We start from the raw sequence: 25,349 nt of genomic DNA, 5'->3' as shown, positions 1-25,349 counted from the left end.
TACTTAGTTAAGGCATGTCTGGTGATAACAAATCGTCCGATGAAGATAGTACTACTAACAGACATACATTTAAAATTTCAAACAGTATGAAATTGAGAATTATAACAGGAATGACAATTCCTCCAATTCCTCTTGAATTTTCGTGTTTTATTTTATGACGATCTTGTTCTTCTTGTATTTTTTTCCTCTTCTAATTCACGTTTTCGCAATTCAAGTTTTTTCACAATTAAATTGTCATCGTCAGTTTCCATGTCCTCTTCTAGTGTATCGTGTTCGTCTTCTTCCTCGCTTTCTTCTTCTTCGTGTTTTTGGTCTGTTCTTTCCGTCTCTTCGTTTTCTTCTTCCATTTATTGGGTTCTCTTACGTTTACTACAATTGAAAAAACCGGATTACTGATAATAAAACTTTGTTTTAAAATTAAAAAAGACTCATTAAAATTAAGTAACCATTTTTATAATAGAACGTCTATTTCTTATGTAAGATTTAAAAGATTGATAATGTTCGTTATTTCTACTTTTAATGTCAATACACGAAAAAGGCGCCCACGATTGTGGTCATTTTTATATTTTTTGGCGCAATTTTAAAGTTACTTTTATTTGTACTAATTTGTTAACACACGTGTGCGGATCCTAAATGCATAAATCGTGTCTATCAAAGGTCATCGATTAAATCACGAAATAATTCGACCAGAGCATGCACACGTGTTTCCAGAAGATCTGTCCGCTCGCATATTAACATGCATAGGTATGTGTTATACTTATTTTGTTTCGAATTTTATTTAATACGATTGTGATAACCAGTCAAAAAGTTTATAGGACGGCTAAAATTTAAATGTTTAACCGGTACAGAATTGGTATGCAAAGGTCAAGTTATCGTCAATGAGCAACTGAGGAGTTATGAATATACAATTGTTTTGTTCTTACACAGGGCCTCTATTTTTTAGCATTATCTTAACAAAGATTATGACCAACATTTACTGAACTGTACGAAAAAAAAACACTTCAAAATCAACATCTTGAACGTACAGTACTCTTCAAAACATTTATGATTATTAAAGATTGCACCTTGATTCTGTAGACCTGATGAGACTCAGAACTGCAATCGATATGTATCAGCAGTGCCCAACTCTTTGGTGTTGTTGTTGTCATATTTTCAATAATTATCCTGATTTCTTTTATTAAATTCGTTTGAACACTAACAAAAAGTGATTTTTTGACTTGGAGAAAAATATATCACATTAGGTTGAGTATTATAATTCATTCTCAACATGGGGTACCTGCCTTATTTGAGCATGAAAAATGTCCAGACATTGGACTATCCATGATCAGAAATCACTGGTGTTCACTTACTTTGGGGAAAATAATGAATTTAATTCCTTATTCTTTGTCAAATATATAATGCTTACAATACTTGAATTTATAATAATGTAACTGAAAATATCAATTTTTGTATCTTTATCAAAGGGCAGATCAATCTAACTGCATAAAACTACCGTATAAGTAGTCTAACAAACTCTTTAGTGTGCAGTGTTTAGAGCTTCCTTAATGTAAGCTGCGGCGTGATACGAACCCATGACTTGATTTTTAGATAACTGGGGGATCAAACCAATTATGCGCCATGCAAGCCGTTACGCAACAATTTTCAAATTAAAACAATATAAAAACAATGTCAGAATACCAGAATTATACACGCATTCATTGTTTATTTTTAAAGTACATTACAATATAAATGTATTGATGTATCCATTTCGTGAATGTCCGATATGCAATGTCAACCCGAGCACGCACGGGTCTACGTCTAGTTATTATTTAATGATAATTGAAAATTGAAAGTCTTTATTCATATTTAATTATTGATTATATACATGTATAATAATTTAGATCGTGGTAATGTCTGTCGTCGCACGTAGAAGCGTTGTAGATACAAGTGAAATATTAACTAAGTGAAAATACAGAAGTATAAAGATCTTTGAAGATTTGTTAAATAAAACAAAGTAGAAAAATTCATATACAGTGCATTCATTGACGTATGACGGCGACACATATGAACTTCGCGTGCTTCTACCTAAAGGTAAGCTAAGCGTGCGAAGCGTCTGTACAAAAGTGATAACTCTCCACGGCCAAGTGCGAGGAATGTTTTATACCAAGCACAGAATGACTGATATATCTCTGAAAGAAGTTGCATCCACAACAGTTATGTTTTGCTTGGTAACATTATACAATGGGTGACATCTTCGGTTGTTCCCGGTATCGTGGTCCCGTTGTCCGGGTGTTGGAGATCATTGGACAACAGAAGTGTGTCCGGGAATGTAGACACAGACCCAAGCTGTGTCGGGGAGTCAACTACCGGAAACAGAAACTACTGTGTAAACTCGTGGCGGACATCGACGAAACGGAACCAAATCCCAACAATGTGACGATTAAAGTAGATAAGGTATTGTTTTATCTAGTTCATTTCAATTGTATAGGTTTTTCTGGTAATTTATGGTAAAAAATAATAATAATACGAATTGTTAACAAAATTGTGCTGAATGCATTATATTTTGTAACGTTTCATGGTTGTTTTTGTTTATATATTTATTCTATATTGTAAACATTTATCCTGCAATAAATATTACATTGAAAAACATGACCATGTCGTTAAGAATTTGTTAGCATTATCAAGATTATCTAACAGTTTCTTAAATATAACATGTAATGCAACTTGATAAGCTATAGGCATTAAAGGGAGCATAATTAAAAACTAATTAAGCTGTAATAAAAAAAACTAGGATATAAATAGTTATTAAAACTTTTTTCGGCGTCTTTCTGTCAATAAATTGTTTGCTAATTTACCATTTCTTCTCAACAAGCAGCGAACCAAAGCATTCTGAGATAATAGTAATTCAAGTGTGTTACATGTAAAATAAGTTTGTTTTTGGAGGAAATAATAATTGTTGTAGTTTAAACATAATAAATTAATGTTCTTTTTTAAAACGATTTCGTTAGAAATATTGTAAGCTGTATGAAAGCATCTTAGGGGTGAATATATTTAATTCAAACCCTGATTCCTGGAGGTAGAGTGGGTGTAGAATGGAGGGGTGGAATTTATAATAGGACTATATAATAATTTTCAACTATTTATGCTTTAGCAGTCAACAGACCAGAATATTTAGGGCCCCGCAAGGATTTGCGGGTGCCCTATAGTAATCACTCTGTCCGTCCGTCCTTCTGTCCGTCCGTCTGTCACTCTTCCGTCCACAAATTTTCTTTTTTTTTCTAATAACTTTTTTCATGGTTGCCCAATCAATTTCAAGTTTGGTATGGTAGTTCAGTAGGCAGAAATACATATTTTGATGCTAAGTTTGATTCTCTATGTCTTCTGGTTTGGAGCTGGGGTGGTGGGGTAGATTCCTTAACTATGCATAATAATAATGGGCAAAGAGAGATAACTCCTGAGAATGTTACCATTGTATACTTGGAAGGCTGTGCAATATTAATTAACCTTCCACAGGAAGAAAATCCTAAGCTTTACCTTTATCTGTCACATTGACATTAATTACTGCACTGCCTGCATGTGTCTGCAAATGATCTTTGTTTTGAAGTTAAGGTCAATTTTGAATGATGTGTAGTATTGTGTACATTCTTTGAAATATGGATTTAAAATATATAATATTCATACTTTATTTTGGTTAAAATATACCGTACACAATGATTTATGATAATTTTATTGAATTCTAAAATCAAGATATATATTAAGATATCCTTTTTCACTATTTTATTTTTTAATTATTAATTTTATTTCTTTCTGCCTTTATGCTGTTAATTTTAACAGGTAATCAGATAATAACCCCATTCTGTCATTTCTGAAAAAAAAATCTTATTGTAAATTTAGAAGAAAAGGATGAGAGAGCAGAACAATTAACCCCCTGGGATTAATTATCTTGCCTGCTGCAGAAAATTTAGAGGCTTATCCCTATCTGTCATATGAAGATTAATGAACACCTTTGTCTGCAACTGATGTTTGTTTTGAAGTTGAGGTCAACCCTGGGTGATACAATGTATTTGCATTCACTGAAGGCTTGCATTTTATAAAACACCTGTTTAAATCTTTTTTAAATACATATTTAATTTAGTTTTTTTTATAAGACATGAGGTTATCCCTGTTTTATGCAGATACAAGGTTATTCAAGAATTATCTTGAAAAAATACAGTTGTTACTTATAATTTTCATATTTTTCTTTTTACCACCTATATATTGCAGTTCTTTACATCTTATGCCGGGCATTTATTTTTCATCATTGTTAATATAAAGAGGATGGAATTCAAAGTTTTCTTCACTTCTCTATATTCATTGTCATAGCGGGGCCCTTCCTGACCTGTCAGTTTTCTAGTTTTCCTGAAATTTAGGGCACAGCCTAGTACGATCTATTATCCGCGACCAACGGTTTAATGTTTACGATGCTTCAGTATGGTATTTCTAATATTCCACAAAAAATTGAGGGTCATGTTATAAGCGAGATACATATTTTATGATTCTTTGTCATATAAAGTTTACGTTTTAAAAAAAATGATGTAAAAATTCCAGTTTATGACCTTAAATAGATCTGATTAAAACGATGAAGTATTTATTAATGCTTTAAACTAATTAGAAGAAAAAGAAATAAGCTGGAAAAGAACTTTGCCGTTTAATCAAAATAATGTAAACAATCACAAGGCACCAGCCTTGTTTTCATGTAAAGAATCGCGGGCTCTGCATATTGCCTAAAACTCTTCAACTGATATTAAAATTTTCATTAATTGTTAGAAGTGTAGTTCTAATAGATTATAATCAATAAAAAAAGGAAAATTAATTTTGATTAAAATCGTGACTATACACCTGTAGTGTTAGTTTTAAGGATATTTGGAGAGAAAAAAATTCATAGACTTTTATATAGGATCTTTCTAACTACATTCTCCAGAGATTTTAAATTATGGTATTCAGAATTATTCGTGAACCAAATTTCTAAAATTTTATTAGAATGGTTAAAATAAACTTTGCAAATGATTCGCGAAGGCTAATCAACGACATTAGTCATGTTTATGATGTTTTTGATTCAAGTCTAAAGCAAGTGTTCTTATAACCCATCGTGACCGTTTTGTAGACTGCCAATGTACCAAATGAATGCCTGACGTGTTCTACTGACGATCAGTGTGTGACGCTCTCTAGTAAGAAAGTCCATTGTATTCGAGGTGGGTTATCTAGCGATCTTAATTTTACTCCGGAATCAGAAAAACACATGTAGTAAGATATACCTACATGTAAATACATATGTTTCATACTTTTTTGCTAGCAGTATTTTTCCAATTGAATTACCAACATACAGGCTTTATTTAGCATCACATTCCCAGGTGGATTAGCTTTTTACATCGATGTGGTAGTGGTTTAATTTGTATACAAATTACACAAATCTATTAAATCTCATTCGATTCAAGGTACTTTTTACTATTATTACGGGGGGGGGGGGGGGCTCTCTCCCGTACAGGACTGACACTGGTCGGAAAGAATATTCCATGTTGAATCTAGTTTACATCGTCTTCTTCATCTGTAGAGTCTGAATCTAGAGAATCTCGCTAAACTGTTGTAGAGGTCCAGGATCTGACTACTACAAAATATATGTAGCAGTCCCGGGTGTCGTTACCCTTAGGTTTATCCACCAAATATTACGGGGCGTTCTCTCCCGAACTGGACTAACACTGGGCCAACCGTGAGCTTTTTCTCTTGTTGTTGGACCCAGCCTCATGGAACCTCCAACAAGCCAACACGCGTTTTAGCTTTCAGACTTTTATATAGACTTGACATGAAATATACTTTTACGTGAGTTTGGTATGTATCAGCACCGAAGGTCTGATTCCAACTGACTATATGTTACAATTCCCAATAACATATAATGAGCAATGGAATAACACAATGAGAATTAACATAATAAGTACAGATGTAAGTAAATCAATTATCATACAGCTATTGAGTAACTCTGGACATTTTAGCAGCATGTACATAAAAGATTTCATACGATGAAAGAAGCTTAAGTGTCAATAAACATAAACAGAAGTCAATTAAAAGATTAGCTGTCCATCACTGATTGTGCCTCAGGTGGGAATAATGCTGCGCGGAACTTATAACGTTTATAAAACAGTTGTCGAAATAGATGAACAGTTTTTGTAGCAATTAACACAAAGTCCGAAAAAGTTAATTTACACAATAATTAAAAATAGTCCGAAAGATTGAATGTCACACCGTGACACTATAATTGTTTTAAAATTCAAAACACCAATAACAATACATATGGGATAACCACAACAATAAGCAACTAAAACTAAAAGAAATTAAGGCCACAGATGTACAATTATAGATCATTTATTTTAGTTTAGATTTTTTTCATCCCTATCTGCTCTTTTAAATATCTAGCAATGTATTTAGTTTTTGTGTATTTCAATTTTCAGGAATATGTTAAGAAAGCAATTAAGAAAAATGGTGGACATAGAATATACAAAAATAAAAAAAAAACAGCATTTAAAAATATTCATGTGTAAAATGAATATTTCCACGCTTGCGAGGTGAAAGCATGAAGTATTTACAAAAATAATGTAAACACAACTGTATTGATTTCTAAAACAAATTGATTTTCAACATCACTTATTTCTATGTATTATGTATGATATTTAAAAGCATGTACTTTTAAACGCCGTTGTTCAACCACAGACAATGAAACGATACATTTTACTGTTTATTTATCAAATAATCCTTTTACCATTTAATGCTTACTCACGAAGGGCAGTGAAGCTCAACAAACTAGAAGCATCAGGTTTTGAGCTACATGTAAAAGCAACAAGGAATGATGATACTTAAATATTAATTATCTTTAACTTTTTATACTGATGGTATTTTGCTTGCATTAAATCTCTATGAGTTCGCAGAATTTGACATATGACAATTGTAATGATTTTACAGCTTTTTTTAACATGTTTAAAAAAATATAATTGTCGTACAAAAAATCATCAGAAAGAAAAGAATCAACAGAAATCTTGCAAATTTTTTTGACTAACAAATACATTTTAACTTTTTAGTACTGCAAAAATAGTCTTGAAGAAAACAATTATGGAAATTAGATCGAATGTCATCTGTTTTGCTTTAGATTTATTTTTGTATAAGCTTAATGCAAAATTATATTTATATCATTTAAATAATATTTTGTGCAGAACAAATTTTACTTATGACAATACACTTAATAATATTTTGAATTTGACAACTTAAACTATGAGGAAAATACTTCCTTAATGTTTGCTGCAAAAGTCGGTACGAGTTTAATCGCATCATATTTCAGTATTATCTATTTATAATGGAAAGTAGCTAAATTTTCAAGTAATTATACTCAAATAAGTTTCAACATAAAGAACAAAGATTAAAATTATGTGCGTGATGGTATTTCATACGTACTCGAATGGGTTTCGGGTCACGTGGTCAGGTAATAAAAATAGTATGATATGGAAAGTGTTGATTTAGGACTATCAAACGAAGAGGCAGTTTCGTTATTTAGTTCATCATTAAACAAAGCGCTGGAAAAGCAGAGTAATTTAATTGTGAATACCTTAACGGGGCTCACTGATCAACTTGCCAAAAACAATACGGTGAGCAGTGCTGCGCACGTGGCAGAGACCGGACCAGCTTTTGAATTTAAGCACGAGGGGCACAAAATCCAATTCACTTTCAACCAGGAGGGGTCTCAAAAGTTGGCTGAAATTGAAGGACTAGTTCAGGAGGGAAACTTAGCGAAGGCCGCGCTCGTAATTAACGAAGAGAAAGCCGCCCTACACAAAGAAACAAAATCCTTAAAATCGCTGACCGTCATGGCTGGGACACAGTACACGAATATCTGGACGACCCGCTGGCAGACGGTATTGAAGATGCTGCTAAGCTTCGTTACGCTATGGGTCGTGCGGCAAGGAAACGTGCCTACAGAAGTAGACCGTACGACAAGCGCAGGGGCGGTTTTGCGCCCAGTGACTTTTTTCGTGGCTTTAGCCAGTCGTATAGCTCCACCGACAAATTCAGCAATGCAACCTCAAAAGTCGGACCCACAGGATCTCAATTCCCAAGAGAGCGTGCTGGGTGTTTCTACTGTCGGCAAGTTGGTCACATGGTCAGGGAATGCCCCTATCTCAAAGGACAACCAATCCCAACCCTGTCAGCACCAAATACTAGCGGAGTCTCAAAACAGTGAACAGAGTGAAGTTGAGTATATGTTTGATTTGCATGAGAAATATGAATATCAACAAAATGTTAAAGTTATTAGTGTTAAATGAAAGCTCAAGAAAAATGTTGGTTTTTGGAATACTGAACTTAACGCTAATAGTTTCATTTTGAATGTTATAAAATGTGGGTATGCAATTCCTTTTAAAGAATTTCCAACGAGTATCATCTTAAAAAACAACAAGTCATCATTGAATAATGCAGATTTTGTCAATGGCGCTGTTTCAGAACTTTTTGATTATGGGTGTATAAAGGAGGTTAATAAGCCATCTTTTATAGTTAATTCATTGACAGTTTCGGTCAATACCTCAGGTAAAAAACGTTTGGTGCTAGATCTTCGGCATGTCAATCAGTTCATTGAAAAAAAAAAGTTAAATTTGAAGGTATTAAAGAGGCTATGTATTACGCAAGAAAGGGAAAGTTTATGATCAAGTTTGATTTAAAATCTGGTTATCACCATGTTGATATACATCCTGAATTGCAGAAATATTTAGGTTTTAGTTGGGAAAATGAAGGTAAAAATAGATATTTTGAATTCACTGTTTTGCCTTTAGGGCTTTCTTCAGCTGGTTACATTTTTACAAAAATTGTCAGAGTATTGGTGAAGTATTGGAGATCTCATTGTATTCCGGTTGTTGTATATCTAGACGATGGTTGGGTTTGTTCTGACTATAATTCGTGCATAGAGACAGCTAGTTTTTTGCGAAAAACTTTAGAATGTTCAGGTTTTCAAGTAAATATAGAAAAGTCGCAATTCGTACCGGTGGATAAAATTATTTGGTTAGGTTTCTTGTGGAATTTGAGAGATGGTATATTAGAAGTACCTAATGAAAAATTTGAAAAGATTCGTAAGAATGTAGAATTGGTAGTGGCTGATTTCGAACGAGTGAGTGCGCGAGATGTCGCTTCTTTTGTTGGCAAAGTTATTTCATTGAAACCCGCGTTAGGTAGTATTTGTCAGCTGATGACACGGTGCTTGAGCATGGCTTTGTGTAAAAGGGCTGGTTGGGATAGTGTATTGAATTTGTCACGTGATTGTGTTACAGAACTGGTTTTCTGGAATAAAAATTTGGGTAATTTGCCAAGTTCCAAAATCACATGGTTTAATAAAACACCTTCAAAAATTTTGTTTTCTGATGCAAGTGAGTTTGCAGGCGCAGGCTATTCTATTGAACAAGATACAAAGATTGTACATTATATGTGGAGTGACTGGGAAAAATCAAAAAGTTCTACGTGGCGAGAGTTGAAAGCTATATGTGTTATCATTGAAAGTTTATGTGATGATCTGTCGGGCAGATTTGTAAAGGTGTAAACAGATAATCAGAATTTTGTATTAATTGCATGTAAAGGTAGTATGAACAATGAGCTGCATCAGCTTGCATTAGACATGTTTGGATTATGTGTGGCACATTCGATAAAACTGGAAATAGAATGGATACCTAGAAATATGAATACAGTTGCAGATGAGCTAAGTAAGATGTATGACTATGATGATTTGGGAGTTTCAGATAAAATTTTTGAATGCTTTAATAAGATATGGGGTGAATATACCTGTGATTTATTTGCAGACAGCAAAAATACCAAAGTCAAAAAATTTTACTCTAGATTTTGGACTCCTGGGACATCAGGAGTTGACGCTTTTGCACAGAATTGGGCGGATGAAAATTGTTGGGCGGAACGCCTCCTGTTGTAATTTGTCGAGTAATTGTGCATATGAGAATTTGCAAAGCATTTGATACATTAATTATTCCAAAATGGAAATCGTCTTTGTTTTGGCCTATGGTTTGGAACGCTAAATCTAATAAATTTTACAATTTTGTGTTAAAGTTTATTGAATATAAAAATCCAAAAAGATTTTTTTACGGTGGGTTCAGATACTAAAAGCATTTTTGCTGCAGAAAGATTTAACAGTAACGTGCTGGTTTTGAAAGTGGATTTTAGAGGTGTTGAAATTGAATGAAAAAAGCACCATGTGCATTTTGTTATATGGATAGAGGCACCATGTGCGAAAGTTACACAATAGTGACACCATGTGTTGTTTATAAAGCACCATGTGCAAAACGAAAGAAATTTAATCAGTAACGTTGATCGTTTTTAATGGTTTTTAATTTAAATTTATTTAAAAATTTTACATATAGGTCCGCAATATTTGGACGGAAATTCAGAATTTGGAAAAGGACAGCAGATTTTCGTCAGCAGCTTCGAACATTCGTTATATCATCAGAAAAGGAAAGAGCGACAACTCGAATAAAATTCTTCAAGAAGTTTCAAAGCTGGTGTTTAAAGCATTGCGTTTCTCATTTGCCAGCTACAGTGAGTACAGTAGCCGTTTTTCTTAGCAGTCTAGTGCAGGAGTCAGTATCTGAATCAGTGTTATCAGCATATTTCTACAGTATTAAGTGGTATCACGATCTAAATGTATGTGTTAATAATCCGTGTGATTCTAAGCTTTTACATATGGTTATGGAAGGAGGAAAGAGAATTCTTAGCAAGCCGATCCAGAAGAAAGAACCGATTACTCCTGAAATTTTAGAACAGATCATAGCGAAGTATGGAAATGACAACTGTAAACGTGATTTAGTATGTGTAAGAGTGTGCGCTATGTTTTTGATTGGATTTGCAGGATTTTTCAGATACAATGAGTTAGCAAATTTACGTGTTAGAAATATATCATTTCATGAAATGTACATGTCTGTAAATATTGAAAGTAGCAAAACTGATGTTTATAGACGAGGTAATTATGTATTTATTGCTAGTACAGGTTAATCTACCTGTCCTGTTTATTGGACAAAGCTTTATTTGCAGCTTGCAGAATTATCGGATAAGCCAGACAAATTCATTTTTCGTTCCATACGTCATAAGCTTTGTGTCATTAACAAACCTTTGTCTTATACTAGGGCGCGTGAAATTCTGCTTGACGCTCTATCGTCGATTGATTTAAATTCAAAGCTTTTTGGTTTGCATAGTTTGCGCAGTGGCGGTGCTACATCTGCAGCTTCAAGTGGGGTAAATGAAAGGTTATTAAAACTACATGGCCGATGGAAATCGGATTTTTCCAGGGACAATTATGTTAAAGACACTGTTGAAAATCAATTAAACGTTACAAAAAATTTAAGCATATAAAATTAAATGTTTATAGATGTATGTTGTCGTTTATTGTGTTATAAATTGTATTGCTTGTATATCTGTCAGCCAAACGTCATATAGTATCTCTTTGAATCTCTAAACGCTAGCGAGCAGCGTACCTATGTAGTACCTGTTGGTTTTATTCATTTAGCACTTTATTGTTTTATATTCGGACGAACGTATTGAGGGAGAATATAATTAAAATTATGTGCGTGATGGTATTTCATACGTACTCGAATGGGTTTCGGGTCACGTGGTCAGGTAATATAAATAGTAGGACCATGCGGTGGCGTGGCACTCAAAGCTCGCTCGCTAGTAGTAGTAGTTAAAATGGCTGCAGATGACATGAAAAGTGTTGATTTTTGGCTGACAGATGGTTGTTTAATATGTGTTTTTGTATATAAATATAATAACGCTAGCGAGCAGCGTACCTATGTAGTACTTGTTGGTTTTATTCATTTAGCACTTTATTGTTTTATATTCGGACGAACGTAGTGAGGGAGAATATAACAGTATTTTATTATGAAATTAAATTTTTGATATTTCTAACAGAAACACAATTTGGCATTGTAGACATTGAATGAAAGTTCATCTAAAATGAACAATTATTTCAAGCAATTTTTCTTTTTTGGGGGGTCATAAACAGTCACTGTATCACATTGTTTTTAGCTCATCAAGTGAGCTATTCTGATCACATTTTGTCCGTCGTCCGTCTGTCCGTCCGTCCGCCTGTCCGTCTGTAAACTTTTTACATTTTGAACTTCTTCTCTAAAACCGCTTATTCAATTTCAACCAAATTTGGCACAAAGCATCCTTATGGGTGGGCGAATATAAATTGCAGAAATAAAAGTCCGATCTGTATTCAAAGCGGAGAAAACCTTGAAACTGTAGAAAAAGGGGGGTGCATTTTTAAAAATCTTCTTCTCAAGAACTAATCAACGTAGTTTAGCATACATTATCCTTATGGGAAGGAAAATATAAATTGCAAAAATTAAGTTCAATTCAACGTAGTTTAGCATACATTATCCTTATGGGAAGGAAAATATAAATTGCAAAAATTAAGTGCTAATTCTGATTCAAATCTGAGTTATTACGAAAATAATAATAAAGGAAATGCGTGTTTTAATCAGTTTAATAGCTTCGGGCTCGGCATACGGTAAGAATTACCTACGGTAAAATGGGTAGGCAAGACTTGGTCTGAGCAAAACAAAAGATTGGCAGGTATTAATCTGCCAATCTCATTAAAATTTCAGGATATTTGATGGACCAGTATATTTGTATTCGCTGTAAATATTGCTGCAAAATAATGCGTATTTGGAATTGACGATTGCCGATCTGCCCCGGCTTTTATTTTGCCACGGCCCGGGTTTGCATACCCATTTTACCAAGACTCGTATTCCATACTTCTAAAACGAGGTTCTTTGTTTAAAGCAGCCATAACATTATACGAAAAAGGGTCGATCTGACTATGATGAATTTACTTGCTATGCAACCGTTCGCGTATGAAGGGAATTTTTTGAAACATGCAAAATATATTGGTGCCGATTTTGTGAAGTAAATTAAGGCTAAATATTTCAATGCGTTGACAGTTTTTAGACATGACGTTGGTGTTAGCTTGTTCTGATTTTCGTTTCGTTTTCATTATTTATGCTTTGTAACCTGGGAACTATCGTCTGTATTTCGTGATTTTTACGTATCAAATAAAACAGAGACTACGGTAAATCAAACAGTTAACAGTTTACCTGCGCAAATTAAGCAAAATCTGATGTAGGGGTACTGAAGTACAATTAATTCTATCGGTAATTCGGCATTATCTTTTGCGTAATGGTAGATTAATGCAATAGGTTTTGTTGAGATGCTCGGCATTTTCTCGAGTTTATTCAGTTTAAATAGAGTTTGATATCGCTGACGAAAATATGTAGGTATATACATGTACAGTGGAGCCTCAGATATCCGGACGCCGGATATCCGGACGCTTCACTTTCCGGTCGATTTTTATTGGGAACGGACTCGTTTATCAGGAATTCCGCGTTCCGGATCCGGACGGTCAAATTTTACCACATAATACAGTTTTCCTTTAAATTTTACCTCATTTAACCGGACGGTCACATTTTAGTGTTCGGGGGCACAAAAGTTTTTTATGCGCAAGTGCAAATTGGTGTAAAAACATCTGACACTGGTTGTTGGTTTTAAACAATGCCTTCGTCCGGTAATCGGGGTCACCTGTGTCACGCTATGTACTCGCCCGAGGATATTACGATAACCATGGATGCGACATGTTTAATTGTCGCCATTTAACTTATGAACTGTTATTGTTTGATTAAAATGTCATGAAAATTGTTAAATTTGTGTTTTAAAAATTCAACTATTGATTGAATTAAAATTCTATTAATCGTAGTGTGATTAGATCGTTTGTACGCCTATTCATTTTAAAACGTAATTGAATTGAAAAATTTGATAATTTGAGTTCTGTTTACGATAGTTATTAAGACCGCTTGGGATGTTCAGGGTATCGACATTAATTTTATAGCGCGTGTTCAATTAACAGTGTAATAATAATTTATGCCAAACATGGCGTGGATGAGTGTTCACGCTACTTGTAAATATCGCTTGGGTGCAATTAACTCTATAGAAAGATGGATACGTAAAACTTAGCTTGGGTAAGTTCTTTCAATGAAAAAAAGCTTGGACAATTATCAATAAGGGAATATATACAGATTTTCATCCATTTTCAATCATTAAATGTTGAGCAGCTTTAAACATGTCAACACCACCGGCCAAGAGAGCGAGAGTTGCGATCACCGCTAGCTTGAAGAAAAAGATTTGTCAGCGTAAAGTGTTGCCTTGTAGAATGTAGTGCTTGCTTTCCTGTGGAAAAAACATACCTTAAATAATGTTTTTAACAATATTTTGTTTTCTTAATTTTAAAAAAAACTCAACTTTTTTTTGTAGTCCTTATGGCTATCAAAATAAAATATTTAATTGTATAATTTATTTATGAGTTATATTTCCATAAATATTAAAGGTAAATATCACAATTCAGATATCCGGACGCTTCACCTATCCGGACGATTTGGCCTGGGGACAAAAGTGTCCGGATAAGTGAGGCTCCACTGTATATATATGATTCATTTCGAAAAAATAAATTGTGTTCTTTATTTGTTATACATGTAGTGCATGTTTCTTGTATAATTGTTACCCTACAATTCCTACTTACTAAACATATTTGAGTGTTAAGCTTCGAATTATAAGCAAGATACAGAGATTTGCTCACAATGTTTGTACACAGATCTTAAAAGCTAAAGATTAAAAAAGTAAAAAAATTGTAAATATTTATTACGAAAATTGTCAAAGTCTGTTCTTCCAGAAACCAACTTATTGAATGGTAAACTGAACCTTTTTAGCTCACCTGAGGATGGGGCCACAATGGGGGGGGGGGGGGGAGGGTCGAAGTTTAACAAATGAATATATAGAGTAAATCTTTAAAAATCTTCTTCTCAGAAACTAATCGGCCAGGAAAGCTGAAACTTGTGTGGAAGCATCCTCAGGTAGTGTAGATTCAAAGTTGTGAAAATCATGACCCCCGGGGGTAGGGTGGGTCCACAATGGGGATCAAAGTTTTATATAGGAATATATAAAGTAAATCTTTAAAAATCTTCTTCTCAGAAACTAATCAGCCAGGAAAGGTGACATTTGTGTGGATTCATCCTCAGGTAGTGTAGATTCAAAGTTGTGAAAATCATGACCCCCGGGGGTAGGTTGGGGCCACAATGTGGGGGGTCGAAGTTTAACATATGAATATAAAAAGTAAATCTTTAAAAATCTTCTTCTCAGAAACTAATTGGCCAGGAAAGCTGAGACTTGTGTGGAAGCATCCTCAGGTAGTGTAGATTCAAAGTTGTGAAAATCATGACCCCCGGGGGTAGGGTGGGTCCACAATGGGGATCAAAGTTTTATATAGGAATATATAAAGTAAATCTTTAAAAATCTTCTTCTCAGAAACTAATCAGCCAGGAAAGGTGACATTTGTGTGGATTCATCCTCAGGTAGTGTAGATTCAAAGTTGTGAAAACCATGACCCCCGAGGGTAGGGTGGGGCCACAATGGGGGATCGAAGTTTAACATAGGAATATATACAGTAAATCTTTAAAAATCTTCTTCTCAGAAACTAATCTGCCGGCAAAGCTGTAACTTGTGTGGAAGCATCCTCAGGTAGTGTAGATTCAAAGTTGTGAAAATAATAACCCCTGGGGGTAGGTTGGGGCCACAATGGCGGGTCGAAGTTTAACATATGATTATATAGAGTAGATCTTTAAAAATCTTCTTCTCAGAAACCAGCCAGGAAAACTGAAACTTGTGTGGAAGCATCCTCAGGTAGTGTAGATTCAAATTTGTGAAAATCATGACCCCTGGGGGTAGGTTTGGGCCACAATGGGAGGTCGATGTTTTACATAGGAATAAACGAGTAAATCTTTAAAAATCTTCTTCTCAGAAACTAATCAGCCAGAAAAGCTGAAATTTCAGTGAAAGCATCCTCAGGTAGTGTAGATTCAGAGTTGTGAAAATAATGATCCCCAGGGTAGGGTGGGGCCACAATGGGGGGGGGGGGGGGTCAAAGTTTAACAAAAGATATAGGGTAAATCTTTAAAAATCTTCTCAGAAACTAATCAGCCAGATGATTCTTTATAATTGTTAAGACTTTGGCCCCAGGACAATTCTTTGGCCTCACGAGAAGGTTCAGAGTTTGATGTACGTTTATATCCCATATATAAACTATTTTTAGGGATCTTTTTGAGAACTGCAATACTCAACATATGATATGACTATAAAAATCATCCTGTTAGAAAAGGGACTAATGATTATAAACATAAGAATATCCAGGGGAAAATGGATTTTATTTATACAGGATCTACATGTATTATTGTACATTGTCCAGATAGTTTGTATTATGACTCCATTGAGCTGATTTTATCATAACTATTGTTCCTCAGGTGAGCGATGTGGCCCATGGGCCTCTTGTTTATTTACACAATCACCAAACATTTTTGACAGTTCTCTTAGCAATTGTATTGGGTAAACCTACCGAACAGTCTTCAACGTTTCAACTTTATGGAGCACAGTTGGCAGTAGATGGTAACAGAGGTACAAACCTTCTCCAAGAAGAGTGTACATACACAGGAGGAAACGACACAAATGGTGGAGGGTGGACCTACTGACTCTGTATACCATTATATCTGTCAAAATACTCAACAGAGGGATTGACGCAGGAGGAGGTAAGTGTTCAGAGTGACGTTATCAGGTATGCTTACAGAGAAATTACATTGCTAAATTATTACTTGGTTGCAAATGTTTTTGTTGAGAAGTAATTAAATTTCTAAGAAATATAACATGCATATGAGTAATAAAATGAAGAAACAACTTTAACTTGGAAAACATTGTTCTTTAAATGTTTTTTTTAATTTTTACATCTGCGTTTTAATTTTTTAAAGATGCGTCAGACCGACTTCGGGACGTTACCGTCACTGTAGGGTTGACAGAATCTGAAACTCTTTGTTGTTTCTTTGCTGGTCCCGGTACCGCGTCACAGCTGGTCGTCATCGACTGTACGACATTACGACGGGGAAGATTCGTTAAGATCTCCAAGACAACTGAGGCTCTCACTCTATGTGAAATTGACGTGTTTTAATTCTCCTTCTTTTTAATATCAAAGATACAATACCGTATTACGTTAAATGTTTGCGCGTTTCCACCCTTTCAGGTTCACTCCTTATAGATGTGAGAGATCATACCGATACTTATTCTTAGAGTTGCACATTAGATTATGTTATAGATCTATGACACTGCATGCATGGTTTTTATGAACTTTTATATTTAGTTTCTCTTATTAAAAATACCTAATCAGAACGTGTTGGGTTTTATTCTGTTTTATAACCGTGTAGTCAATAAAAAACAACCTTTTTTTACAGGTAGGAATAACTGTAGAAGCTACAATCCTCGCACTGATGATATATTCCCAGCAATGCTAGATACTTTATTTGATCAGTAAGAAAGCTGTTTTTTAAATCAATACCTTGTAAACATACTTATATTTATAAACTTAAATTATATAAGCTGTCGACTATTTGATACTTACCATCAAAACTAGAGGTACTGTGAGCAAGCTCACAATTGATACCACCCGCTAAGAAAAAAATCATAACGAGTGTATTTTTGCTATTATAGAAAATACTGGATTAATCTATTTCACTGTCCATTTTCTATAAATAACAACTGCTCTTTTGTTAAACTGTTAAAGCTAATAGGAGTAAACAAACCCATTTCTATCCTTTAATTCTTTTTTATTTTTATTTTAAGTTAACTGTAAATGCATGAGAACGTTTGCATCCTTCCGTTTACAACCATGACTTGAATCAAACGAAATCCACATGTCAGCCATATAATATTTAAACATTTTATTGGTAAACTGAGCCCGATATTTTTCGAATTTTTTTTTCCACACATTTTTTTTTGCAACAAAAACAATTTCATCGGGGTAGTCCATTTTCAGAGAGACGGGGGTGAGAATCTAAAAAAAATTGTATGTGGCTTGAGACAAGCAAGCTTTGTGTCAAATTTTAGCTTCTAATATTTCCATTAATACAAGACATGACACGGACAGAATTTAGCATTTTTGGAATAATGACCTCGAACTTCCTCAATTAACCTTGGGTCAAGGTCATGACACACCCCTTGGTCATAAGCAATATTTGTGTGAAGTAAGAACTTCCAATGAATGAGGTCTATAGACTACATTACGATTAACAGCATCATCTATGTAAAGGAAACACGTAGTTTTAATAAATGTTTCAATATGAACGTTACGATACATTCCCTACTAGTACTAGTACTATCGAATGGAAAGCAGATTGTGATGTCAAAGTTAAGTGTACCGCCATATTGTATGAAGTACAGACAAATGTTTTTCTGTACATCGCTGTAGGAAGCCTTAACACACCTGCACAATAAACACGCTTAGAAAAAAAATGCATGTTTCAAATGTTACATTACACTTTGTATAATGATACAACAATTGATATAAGATTTTTTCCATTTTCCCAAACATTGTCCTTGACTGCTTGGTAACGTTTTTACAGGGACACAGTGAAATATAAGACACCGTTGGAAAATTAAAAGAAATTGCGATTTGTACGGCAGTTACACGTACACTCTAATGTGTACTGCATTTGATAAGCTACCATCAGTCGTTACTAAAAAAGTTACTTGACTATTGGCCGATAATGTGTAGATCAAATATTGTGAACTAGTTGATAGTTAGTTGTTTTTGAACCAAAAAAGACTAAACACGAAAATATAATATAAATTTCACTACATAAGCTCTAAGTCAGGAGTGAACGGTTATCTTTAATTTTAAAAATCATGTAATAATAGTTTTTCATTGTTGAAAAAGTAATATTAATATTACTGGATTGACTTAACGGTACAAACAACTTCAACTTTCTGCAGTTTACATACATATGTTGCACTTATATCGGAAATAGGTATTAACACTTCCCCGAGTTCTCTCTTTTAAGTAATAATGGGGAATGCAAAAAACAAAATATAAAAATCCAGGTTTTGGTATCAACTATGGACTTTGGAAGAAACAAAATTTCAGTTACTTTTTTTTTTTACAAATAATAAAAAAAAAAAAATGTTGCAGTAGGTGACAAAACAATGCAATGTTTGTTAGAATCTCGTATAGTGGGGTACAGTGCTGGTCAGTGGGTAGGTACATTGCTGTCCAGTAGAGTACATTGCCTCTGTACAGTAGATGTACAGTGAATTAACAGTAAGGAAAAATGATTATACAGAAATGGCAACGATGTTTTCTAATTATCGGAAATACCAACAGATTTTGAATTCAGAAGTTAAAAGAACAGCTATAAGGGAAATTGATTGTAAATGATGTAGAAATATCATAAAGAACAAAGTAACTTGCAAAAATATCACATTCTGTTTACGATATAATCGATCATTGAACTGGGTTTTTTGTCGATTCCATTGTTCAAAGACAGCTTTTCTAGAGAATCTTTTATCATTGTACGAGGGAGTGACATCTGCGGTTGTTCCCGGTGAGAGGTATCGTGGTCCCGTTGTTCGGGTGTTGGAGATCATTGGACAACAGCAGTGTGTCCGGGAATGTAGACACAGACCCAAGCTATGTCGGGGAGTCAACTACCGAACTCAGGAACTGCTGTGTGAACTCGTGTCGGCCGACAAAACGGAAACCAATCCCGACTATGTTAGAATTGAACTCAATCAGGTATTGTTTTATCTCTTCTGTTTTTGACTGGTCAATAATACGTAAGAAATGCTCATAATACAAAGAATCAATGATATTTTTTTAAGATCATACATTTTTAATATTGCTTGTTTTATCATATGTCCTGAGGAATTAGAGTTTGTTAGAAAAACGGGCTCCTTATATTTAAGGGGGAATAATAAAGAATTCTTGTAAATTTACAAAATATAGAAAAAATATGCCTCAAAAAAGCTGTAACTTGTGTGCGAGAACCTTCAAATGGTTAAGAGGCTAATTTGTTTAAATCATGGCGTTTGAGATACTCAATATTAATTTTTTTTCTGCATCTTGTAAACAATGTAAGTTATTAGTAGTTAAATTATAAAATTATAAGTTAAGAAACGCGAGTTTGCAAAATAAAAATTAAAAAGGATTTCTCAGGGTAAAAATTCAACAATTAACCAAAATCCCAGGTATGCTTAGTTACAATACCTATTTGAGACCTACATGTACTGTATAGTTCATAGCTCGCAAATTGAAGCCAGTAAATGGAGGAATAAATAAATGAGAATTCTTTCTTACTTTTGAATATTGACTTGGTTTGTTTTATCAACAGCAACATCAAATACATTGCAGGAACACCTATAAGTAAAATTTAAGCGATTGATAATCGTTTAAATTGTTTAAAAAAAGAAAACCAAACCTAACAGACAGTCAAAAAAAATGTACATGTCTATGTTAACCAAAGTAACTAACATGCTTTTATAATCAACCGTGACCGTCTTGTAGACTGTAAATGTACCAGAAATGAACCAGGAATGTCTGGCGTGCTCCTCAGATGATCAATGTGTGATGATGTCCAGTAAGAAAGTCCATTGTATTCGAGGTAGGTTAAATGTCGATTATTTTTTTTTTTACATACAATGCAAATCTGTTCACATAATATAAAATGAAAATAATAAATCAGAGATCCCCATTTCTTAAAATAATCAATATATTTGTTTTATTGATATGTCTTTTGCTGCAACACAAAGAGTTGGCACATGGTTATATTTTATTTCAAGATCAATAAAAATAAATACCCATTAAGTTTAAAAGAAACATGCATAAGTCTAGCTTATCAAAAGAAAAAGCCAATAGTGTCATAGCTTACAAAAAAATTTGTCGAGGAGTATCATATATGCATTAAATTAAGTTTCATCATAGAGTAGAAAAATCAAAATAGTGTAATGACTACCACATCCCTGCAACAAATATTTCAAAAGGGACTATGAGGCCTACAATTTTAGCGAAAAACTTAAAGTCCGTAATGAAGTGTATGACCTGATATTGAGAAGTGCAAGACTGGTGAAAATTATATCCCCATATTTGTTAACTTTCAATAACTTTTTGTGTATAACAGTATATGCTTTCATAGATAAACTAAAACAAGTTGGCGTACTTACAACAACCTGCCATCTCCAATCCCCTGGGGAGACAGACTCTCTCCCTGTGGACATTTATTCTAATGTATAAGCTCTAAATGCTACCACGTGTTACTCACTTCTACTGTTAAAGTTTTGAATATTTAACCTTCATTGACAGATTCACCATCTGGCATTTATACCAAAATCATTTTAAGTGTTCTGCTTATTACTGATTGTGGTTAGCCAATTAATACTTTTCTATTAACAAGTCTATTTGCTTATTTAGAAATTACAACAAATTGTCGAATTTTGATCATAAAACATCCTTATTCATTATATTCAATAATTAGGAACTAAATATTAACAAGCAAATGAAGACAACTCAATGATCTGGTTATAGCTATCTAACGAAATAAAAAAATGGGTTTTTGTTCTATTTGCATCGTACTTAAAATTCCAAATGCATTTACACAGTTGAAGTTTTGCGGGATGCTATAACAATTGTATTAAAGAAACCGGAATGTTTGCCTTATGTTTAATGCTTTCAACATTAAACTCTAAAATAACAAGATAAAATGTTCCTGTTGCCTTTATCACATAATCTCAGTGCTCAGTAATAAGCCATGTATACATGTACCTGACATTATTCTTTCTAATTAACACACTTTAAAAATAACCAAAGAAAATTTTTCGTTGCATTTTACAAACTCTAGGGGGTGCCATTTTATAAAATAAACTGCATTTTAATTGGCATTCTTATAATATCTACAGAGAGAGAGAGAGAGAGAGAGAGAGAGAGAGAGAGAGAGAGGGGTGGATGGTAGATTTTGGAAGAATGAAATAGATATAGAGAGAAAAGGTAAAGGGAACGGGAATGGAAAGCGATATTATTTGTTCGTCTGCTCCACATGATATTCAAATATACACTTCAAAAGAATAAGGACTTCATTGTTTAGTACTTTTAAGAAACACGTATTAAAGCCGTTGATTTTTTTATTAACGGTCAATGTATTGTATTTCCTTTAAATAATCAATACATATCTGCATTTTTGTAATATTGTTGACAGTTGTTTCAAACCTTGCGTTGCATAAGCCTGCAAAACAATCATCAACGTTAACATGGGCAGGAGTGGCCTACTCAGCCAATTTGGCAGTTGATGGCAATAACGGTACAGACTTTGTCGTAGACTTGTGTACCAGCACAGAGGGTGGAGACACGAATCCTTGGTGGTTGGTGGATCTGCAGGCTATGTATTCCATCAGATCTGTCAGAATATTCAATAGAGGAATGGACGAGTGGGGACTAGGTAAGGGTCAACAGAAACATTGATACTATAGGTACAGTCTTCAAGTAACGACATTGTAAAACGACGTAAACTAGTGGAGTACAACTTTGATTACATCCGTGAAACATAAAACGGGGAAAACCTTTTTATCTTTTACGTTTTTATTTTTAGCTAGGAGATAATAATAAGAAAAAAATATATGGAAAAAAGCAGGTTTTCGAATTATAAGTTAACAGTTTCACATTAATATATGTTTTGTTTTTTTACTTAGATGTGTCAGATCGGCTGCGGAATGCTACCGTCATTGTAGGGCTGACAGAGTCAGATGTCAACACTCCCTGTGGTTTCTTTGCTGGTCCCGGTACTTTGTCACAGCTGGTAGTCATCGCCTGTCCGACATTACCACAGGGGAGATTCGTAAAGATCTCCATAATCACTGAGTATCTCACTCTTTGTGAAGTTGAAGTGTTTGGATACTCTGTCTAATTATTATTACTGATGCCTTAACGAAACGATTCTCTTTCTGACCAAATAATTATGTATATGTTGAGGTGAGGTTTTCAATAGCTGAATGTTCAGTTTTACATCTGTATTAAAACTTTCTATTTAATGATTGCTTTAATTGTTTTTATTTATAAAACTGCAAGTACTTGATATACAAATAAAAAGCGTTTTTATAAACTATTTTATCACGTGTAGAGTATACCATCGGTGTGATAAGCCTTTGCTTTTCAAACGAATGATGTTTTAACAAATACTTTCGGGTAGACACAGCATACTGTGGAATCATTAGAATTCGTGGTGGCTCAATTTTCGTGGTATTAGAGGGTAGCCCTCGCCCACGAATTTACATCCTCAAAGAAAACTAATTATGAAAGATTTAGTTTACCTACTTAAACTGAAAACTAACGCATCCATGAAATTACATCCCCACGAATAAGCAAAACACCCACAATCCACGAAAATTGGCCCACACGAAATAACATGAATCCACAGTAGTTGCAGGTCTTCAGCTCCCGGTCTTAAATAAATTAAGATGGACGACCAGGGAGCTACAGTGCCAACCATTGAAAAAATTGTATATTTATTGCCCGCAAAAATCTGCAATAGTTTTGGACTGATTACTCTTCTGTGACAACAAGTAATATCATTCAATTGTGCATGCAATTTACTACTGATATCGTCTCCTTACTTGCCTCAGATTTTCTTCGGAGAACGCTATACCGACCTCGGAAAATTAAGAATGTTAAATTTTCAGCGAGATCGAGAGTCACCATTGTTACATGTAAACAAACTGCACCACTTCTCTTTACGGGGCTGGTAATGGTGCTTTAAAAGAGACAATATCAGTAGAAATGGCATGGCGAATTTAATGGTGCTAATTGTGTTCACAGGATCATTCCAAAACTAGCGCACGTTTACGTTCGCAATAAGTATACAGTTTTTCCACTTTTATTCCACCACACGTATCTCAATGTTTTCAACTTCGAATCATTAGGCTAGTGTTTGTTTTAAAAAACATGAACAATTGTTTCTCGTTCGAGTCAATTCAAACTACATAGAATTCGCAATTCCGTGTATGTCAACAACGTAATTATTCAAGTATTCTGATCAGTATTTCCATTAAATGAAGTAATTAAGCTCTAAGAAAAATTGAGAGATAAAATAATATTTTTAAGTTTATTTCAGTGAAATTTTACATAAAAACAGTTAAATTAACTCCGAAATAATAACTAACTTGTATTGCACGATGTCACTATTCTGCCTCAAGAAGACAGATAGCTTATCAATTACTCATTCCGGAATTCGGTAAAAAGCTACAATAAAACGAAATGATAATAAGTACATAATTAACTCAAATATGACACCGAATTACACATTTCCTCAATTTCCTTAAAGCTAAACACTGCTCGTAAATATGCACTTGCGCCGTATTTCTCTATTACCATCGTTATCTCTACAACCCCTTTATAAGCTGCAGACCTCTTCGCAGTTAAAACTATTTCGCTGTAGAGGTCTCACCTGTGTGGACATACATTTTGCATCGCCTTGTTACTCGATCGCAATAAAAATGTAAAGCTTTACGCACTTTTTTCATGCCAAGAGAATATTATCACCAAATAAACTGGTCAAAATATAATAACAAACTGAATATGCAAATAAAATAAGAACTCAATGCATAAAATCCAAAGACCACGAAAGGAATACTATACGTCAGGTACGAGTTTCAGTTGGAAATCCGGTGTAACGAAATCGAAGGGTTCATACACCAGGTACCTGTGTGGCGGTGACAATTTATCAGCGGTGTTCAGCTTAACGAGACAATATTAGGGTTCTGAGCAATTCATGCATTCAGCACACATTATGTAGAAAACTAGCATATACTGCAAACATACATGTGTTTGACCTATTTATGACGCAACAGATTGACCGTAGATTAAAGTTTAAATCTTCATACACAATATCATGATTTATAACTATGAGATGCACGTTAACAATACTTATTTCTGTTAAATTAGGACAACAATCTTTTCTCTAATTATAAAGTTTATTTCCCCTTTCTTAAGAAAAATGAATTTCAAATTGGTCAATAACCAAAAGGGTTTACGGAAAAGGGTCGCCAAGCAAAGTTCTGGAAATTTCACTATTTTTAACAAACACTTGGTTGGTGTAAAAAAACAAGAAGGTTAAATTGCTACTTAACAAATCAATTTACACGGGAGTGACTGTTTTAGACCTGTCAAAACTATTCATGTATCAATTTAATTATGGATAACTATGTCAAGAAACAGTATAGTGAAAGGGCAACTTTGCATGTTGTACAAGTTTCAAACGGAAGATTTCTATCAAGACATGGCTCGAAATAAAGAATTATTTGATATATCCAACTACCCAAAGAACCATTTCATTTACAGCGAGACAAACAGATACGAAGTTGAGAAGATGACAGACAAAACCGGAGGTGTGTATTAATTTGAATCA

At 34.1% G+C, this 25,349-nt stretch overlaps 1 pseudogene; it reads left to right on the top strand.

Annotated features, from left to right (window-relative positions):
• Positions 1-2,153: 2,153 nt before the first annotated feature.
• On the top strand, positions 2,154-22,913 carry LOC128173296 (uncharacterized; annotated as a pseudogene).
• The last annotated feature ends 2,436 nt before the right edge of the window (positions 22,914-25,349 follow it).

Source organism: Crassostrea angulata, chromosome 2 (genome assembly GCF_025612915.1).
Source record: "Crassostrea angulata isolate pt1a10 chromosome 2, ASM2561291v2, whole genome shotgun sequence".
In the NCBI taxonomy this organism is placed as follows: Eukaryota; Metazoa; Mollusca; class Bivalvia; order Ostreida; family Ostreidae; genus Magallana; species Magallana angulata.
This window is presented reverse-complemented; position numbering and strand designations above follow the sequence as displayed.